Source organism: Apis mellifera, linkage group LG6, assembly GCF_003254395.2.
Source record: "Apis mellifera strain DH4 linkage group LG6, Amel_HAv3.1, whole genome shotgun sequence".
Lineage (NCBI taxonomy): Eukaryota > Metazoa > Arthropoda > Insecta > Hymenoptera > Apidae > Apis > Apis mellifera.
Window position 1 is genome coordinate 13468808 of NC_037643.1, and position 6851 is coordinate 13475658.

Sequence of the window (6851 nt, forward strand, 5' to 3'; positions counted from 1 at the left end):
TCTCATTTTTCGTTGGCGCTTGGTACGAAACGCGCGCGCGCGCGCGTATCAGGCGCAATGGTTGCAATGCGTCCCTCGGCGCATGGATCGCATCTCGGCCTCGACCGATGTTAAATGGCCGCCACGGCGCGCCGGGACGCAAACTAATGCCCCGCGTCCAGCTCGTACACGTAGCGGCGCGACTGCTACCGAGCTCGGTGCCGGATTCCGCGGCCCACCGCGTAATGAATCCACTTTGCGCCGTGCCGCGTTTCCTTCGACTTTTTCCACTTCCCCTCCCGCCCGATCGGTCTTTCTCTCCGTGGCAGGCCACGAACGCCACTTAATGAAATGTCACAGGTGTCCTACCGATCGCCGAGCTAAATGTCGCCGGCTTCTCATACCCCGCCTCGGCGAGCCAAGCGATTTCGACTTTACGCGGAATGCCGTGAAGATGACGCCGCAGATACCGACCGGTACCCTGCTCTCTCTTCCGAACCCGCGATCCTGGAATCTTATCTCGTGTCGACAGTGTGTTTGTGATTCTTGGTAAATTGTAGGGAGGAGTTGGGTTATGGAATTTATTTTTATTTTGTTTCCTTTTTGTTCGGGTCGTTTCGAATCACGTATATTTCTATTATTCTCGATCGATTCGTATATACGGATGATATAATGTCTTTTTCCTGTATTTAACATAACCTATATCCAGATTAAAGACTGGTAAAAAATTGTAAACATACTTTGAATTACGCATAACGGTACGTAGATAAGTACGTATTGATAATAACACGAGCTGTCGACTTAACATGGACAACATGATTCCCGTGAATCGAATTCCAGAAAGTAGTGGAGAAAGCGATGCTGAAATGTTTAGAACGCTTACATACCTTGCGTATTTTTTTACGTGTAAAACGAATAAAACGAGCACGATACATCGGTCAGCTTATTCAGTGATTTATATGTTCAACAATCTCTCCAATCATCGCCTCATCACCAATGTGCAAAGAAATCCCGCACTGACAAGTCTGTAGAAAGCATATGATAGAAATTGCACAACTAGGATATATTCAGTAGAAAAGCGAATAAAGTGCAGCCATGTCGGATTTCAACTGAGGTCTCGAAAAGATAGGGAGAGCGACGATCCAATTCCTATTCCGCTGCCCTCTCGAGACGCATCGATGAATTATGATACGCACACTTACGAACTCTCTTGTTCACGGTTCTGTACACTGATTCTGATCGCTACCTTTCGCCGTGCATCGATCTATCGATCAATCGATCGATCCGTAAAGCAACCTTTTTGGATTTGGTCGGTTTTTCTCGTCCATCTTCGTGGACTGTTCGAGAGAAACGTCGAAGCCATCCGTCACCGATCATTACGCGCTCGCGGATTTCAATGTCCTTGTTAAAAGGGATTGCTTCGTGTGGTGACCTACGACACGCGGCAAGCTGACGAGAAGATAGATGGCGGCGCACGATTTCGCCGACTGTTCTGCTTAGCGCGCAGTCAACTTGTTACGATTTGTTGCAGCATGGGAGAACGGTATCGCAGAGGAAAACCTGTACACGGGAAGCGAGACATCTCTATCCTGGTCTAAGTCTTTTTCAATTCCTTTTGTTTTTCAATTGAAAAATATGTAGATATTGTTAAACGAGAAAGTTAAAAGAATTTATACCCACGTAATTAATGTTAGGTTAAGAAAGTTAGGTTAAGAATTGAAAAATTTGAATGTATCGTTACTTGTTGCAGATATGTACGAAATCTATTAAGACTGTTTTATGCAAATTGCGTTAATTGCGACAACAAAAAGCTTTCATGACTCAATATATATTCATCACTCTTAATTGCTAAATAATAATCGGATGATCCATTAAATCATTGAAAAATCGTGCAAATTTAATTCTATAGAAACGAACAAGAAATGTGTATATACAGAATGGATTACTGATTAACGAAACAGGATGAAAGTCATGGAATTATCAATAAACATTGCAATTTAACTTTCATGGAGATGACGGTCGCTTTTGATTTACTTAACATGTTTCGTTTAGCAAGAACAAGTTAGTCTCTTCAGTTTAACGGGCCACCTTCGAATACGTACAAGGTAGATCTTCTAAGTGACGTACACGGAAATGTTTCTTACAAATGGTCTTAAGCAAGTTGTAAACTCGTAAAGCGCATAAATTCGAATGACACGTGGAACAAGTAAGAAAGATCCTTGCGATTTAAGGTATTTTACAATTCTGGATTATATAAATAAATATTCTCAATGTATATAATTTTAATCAACTATTCATAATTAATTCCTTCATTATCAATTTTACAGTTTTTTCTCTCTTCGTCGATTTTTATTGACGAAACACCTTGAATTCCTTGAAATCAACTCGAAGTTTAATCCAACCAATGGTACATGCGCATAATCGCGTTCTCGTTGCTTGTCACGGAGCCCGCTACGTTTCCGTGAGTGCGATTTACGCCGTGAGCGTGGTCGTCGGTCGAAGCCAGGATAAGCGGCGTTTTATGGAGCCCCATGCGCCGCTCACTCCATGGCGGAAGGGACGCACTTTGTTCCGCGGCTGCGAATGTATCCCGAGGCCTCGATCCACCCACAAGGAAGCACTTGAAGAAAGAGAGAGATGCCTTGTCGCGGGAAGATGATTGTGGTCCATACGACGCATCAGTTCAATTCTCTATACGGTGTCGCGATGACAAAAGAACATTAAAGCAATATGACTGTCTTTTAAGAAATATTATAACATTTTATTCTTTTGTTTTAAATAATTAACCATTTCATCGTGTTATACATATTTATATTTAGCATAAATTCTGATTTATCGATATTGTGATATGTATTATCTTACAAAATAACCGGTTGAAATTTGAAATGGTAATAATCTAATTTAAACTTCAAATTTGCTAAATTTATTTTGCTATTTTTATTTCTTTTTCATATAACGGAATTGTGCTTGGTATACGATATCTAAAAAACTGAAATTTATAGAAAACCAACGTCGTCTATTTCCGGACACCCTATATGAGAAGATAGGCCGAAAGACAGCAGCGGAGGAGCAGCTAGGCGCAAGAAGGAGTGACGGAGGGAGGCAGAAGAAGAGAGACTCGGCAGGTGAGGTGTCACGAGGCGCGCGAGTAATATATCGTTGTTCGGCCCATCGTAGGTGGGTGTGCTCATCCTATGGTGCTCGGTCTCTGGTATCTCACCCATGCCCCTGGCGCTAAGAGAAGAAGAAGAAGAAGAAGGCTAATGCTGGTATAAACGCGCCCGATCACTTTTTTTCCCCAGGCTCTTTCTCCCTCTTACCACCATCTCTTCCTCTCTCCTTCTCTCCCACCTTTTTTGATGTTTCTCTTTCTCTTTCCGCAAGATTGCTATTAGCAAATGCCAACGTGAAACGTGCACACCCGCGCTCACCTGCCTGCCACTACACCTCGCCGACGTTTTTCTTTTTGGTATTTTGTATTACAGAGATTTAGACAGATCATGGAGCAGTTATTATATTGTCCTTCTTGGAATGTTTTAGAATCTGGCTATTGAGGAGAAAATAAAAATTGTTGTCATTCTTTGAGACGTTTTTGTTGAGAAGAACAAATTAGTCGTGCTGGATTTATTTAAAAATGCATAGAATGGAATGTTTTATCTAACTATTGAGGAGAAAATAAAAATTGTTGTCATTCTTTGAGACGTTTTTGTTGAGAAGAATAAATTAATCGTGCTGGATTTATTTAAAAATGCATAGAAAGGAATGTGCAAGATATTAATGAAGAGATAAATAAGGTGACACTGTTTCATTTTATCTTATTTCAATTCAATATGATTTAATATGCCCTTTTATGGAATATATTAATGATATAATAATATAATATTAATAATACTAATAATATGCTTGTAGAAAGAGCAGATGTTGACCGTATAAAACACCATCTAATTACAAGAAAAACAACCAACAACTTATGACACAATAGTAATAAGAAAATTGATAATACGGTTAGTAAATTATAGATATTACTCAAATGGTTCTTAATTATTTTAATTAAGTTTCAAACAACTGGGATGTATTTTTAGTTGGAGAATGATTGGTTCCAACAAGGATTCTTGGAAGGGCGGGGTCCACCTTCTAATTCATAGGCGGTGTAATTTGTGCGTCGCCGACTAATTGGCGGCGTTTCGCGATTTATGCTGTGACACCACTCGTAACATCTGCCCCCGCTGCACAACGCCATCGCATCCCTCGGATGCCCCGAAGGAGCCGCATGATACCGGCCAATCATACATATTAATGGAACTCACGGGCCAACGCCGAGCCCTGAAATTGTTCGTGCAATCGATTCGAGCCGGTCGAATCGAGATGCCAACATGAGATAAACCTCTAGTCTAATGTTTTCCAACCTTTTTCGGGAATCCATCCCAATCCAAAGAGTTTTTACATTTTATCACATATTATTGAATTATGTTTTTAAAGTAAATTTCAATAGTTAGATTATATAACAAATTTTTTCTGCTTAGAAAGTAAGCAGTTAAGTTAATGTAAATGTTTATAACATGTTTGCTATTTCATTTTTACAGATTTCATGCTATTGTGCAAAATATGCAAACGATAATTCGAGTGGCCAGATATATTTGGATGTTTATAATATCTCAAACATATTTCATGGAATATTTTTTGGAAATAAAAATATGACACAGAATGTTAATTATTAAAAAAGATCTGTGATGGAGAGACTAGTGATTAATTTGATATTTTTAAAAATTTTGGAACATTAAAGGTAAAAGATTAATTAATAATTCTTGCAAAAAGTTTAGAAAAATTTCTGATGTACATGATCTTAGGTGTGGCCATAATGAGTGTCGCCACTTTACGCTTTACGATCAAGCTATATTGGTTTCGCGGACTGTATGTGTATACAAACAGGCCAAAGTACCGCAAGATTTCCTTCGTCTAAAAAGGATTTCCATTCGAGATTCAAAAAAATATCGGATTTATTGAGCTCACGAACGGACCGTTCTCTGGCAACATTTCAATTATAGAAACATATAGAACCGTGTTATCAGATCGACCTTATGTGCAATTAAATTAGAATGGTAATTGCATCGGCGCTGAATCACCAAACAGAGAAACAGAGATGGATTTATGAAGTATTAGGGGATCGTATTTTTTTCTTCTATTTTCTTTTTAATTTAATTATGGTGAAACATTGAATAGGATATGTTCTAATTTGTTTTCATTTTAAATGTTTCTATATCAAATTTAAAAATAATGTTTTAAATAAGTATAAAAATTTTTTTGATATTAAAATTATTTCAAGATTCAGATTTAAAATGATGTATACAAATGATATGTATAAATTTTCAGCTTGGATATCTTTGATACTATTGTAAATTTTTATTAAATCTAGTTATTCAAGATATAAGAAGCCTATCATGTCTTAATTGAAATTTTAATGTTAACATGCTAATAAGAATGTACTGTTTAATTATAAATGCTTGATCTGACATAAATTAGACATGTTTAAATGCTAAAGTAACAATGTATACATACGTTTACCATTTAACTGTTAGCTGGCTTATCAAGATTTATCTTCTTTATTGAAATGAAATCATGATAACCAAACCCAATTGCGAAATATGGTTGTGTGTGCTCATAATAGAAAAGCAAGTGGTATTTCAAAATATGTAATTATCATACATAATGGAATTTATACTTGAACATAATTATTATTTAAAATTAGCCCTAAAAAATATTAATAATATATTATGATTTTTTTTTATTTCAGTATATTTTTGATTAAAGTTTTTGAAAAATTTTGCCAACAATAATATCATAATACTCTATAATCACATAAAAGGATCCAAACAGTGATTTCAAAAATTTTTAGTTACCAGAATATATATTTATTTCTACATTGTACTGGAACAGATGTTACAATGTGTTCTAGAACCAATTAATTCTAACATATCCCACTGTTCCAATCCAATCTTTCCCTCCAACCATTCCACCGTCCACTTTCATCTAAATCATCTCTGAAACGGCTCACCTGGATCCTCTAACACCACTACTTGCTAACCGTGGCCAATTAACTACAAGATCCATCCTTTTATCACGGGTTAATTAACGATCATACAGTACGGATCAATTTTCATGTGGCAGCAGTACAGTAGATTCCACAAACGGAAGAGTGAAAGCCGCGTTTTCCCGATCTTTCCATAAATCGAATCGAGTAAATGCATAGAACTCTCTCTCCGAGAGAGGCGTAACGCGACGGACAATTAACCATCCGGCCGATTATTATCGATCTCTGCATACGAGATGGTCAGACGTGGTGAAAGTTAGTCCGGTGACCTTTTCGACCCTTACACGCAGCAGGAGTAGTAGCAGATGCGTGCGGAACGAATTCGATGTAAGAGTGAACAGAATCATAGCTTCTGATGATGAATTGATTTTTTATACCGTTTGAAGAATAAATTATGAAGCAGATGAAGAAGATATGTCATTAAATAAGAATTTTATTATTTATAGAAAACAAGATTGATTCGATTTCTATTCTCAAGTTCATGCAACATGTAATTTTTTAAAATACGTTAAGTATTATAATTTTTATTTTATTATCGTGGAATAAATTATTTAATAAATGAGACATTTATTAAATTGAGAATTTTATAACAAGAGGTAAATAATTTATAATTTTTGTATTTAATTCATGTTTTTTTTTTTAGGTTAAAAATCATAAATTTTATTGTTTATTTGAATATTGAAAATTTATCTTTATTGTATTATTGCATTCATAAAATGAGTTATGTAGCAGAGAAATTTATTTAGATAAATATATTTGCAACATATTCATTCATCAACAACTT

At 36.5% G+C, this 6851-nt stretch overlaps 1 long non-coding RNA gene across 1 annotated transcript; it reads left to right on the forward strand.

Annotated features, from left to right (window-relative positions):
* The first annotated feature begins 1245 nt into the window (after nt 1-1245).
* LOC102653733 lies at nt 1246-4719 on the forward strand. Its single transcript, XR_003304953.1, has 4 exons — nt 1246-2210; nt 2307-3773; nt 3889-3983; nt 4062-4719. It is a non-coding gene; the product is annotated as an uncharacterized LOC102653733 (long non-coding RNA).
* The last annotated feature ends 2132 nt before the right edge of the window (nt 4720-6851 follow it).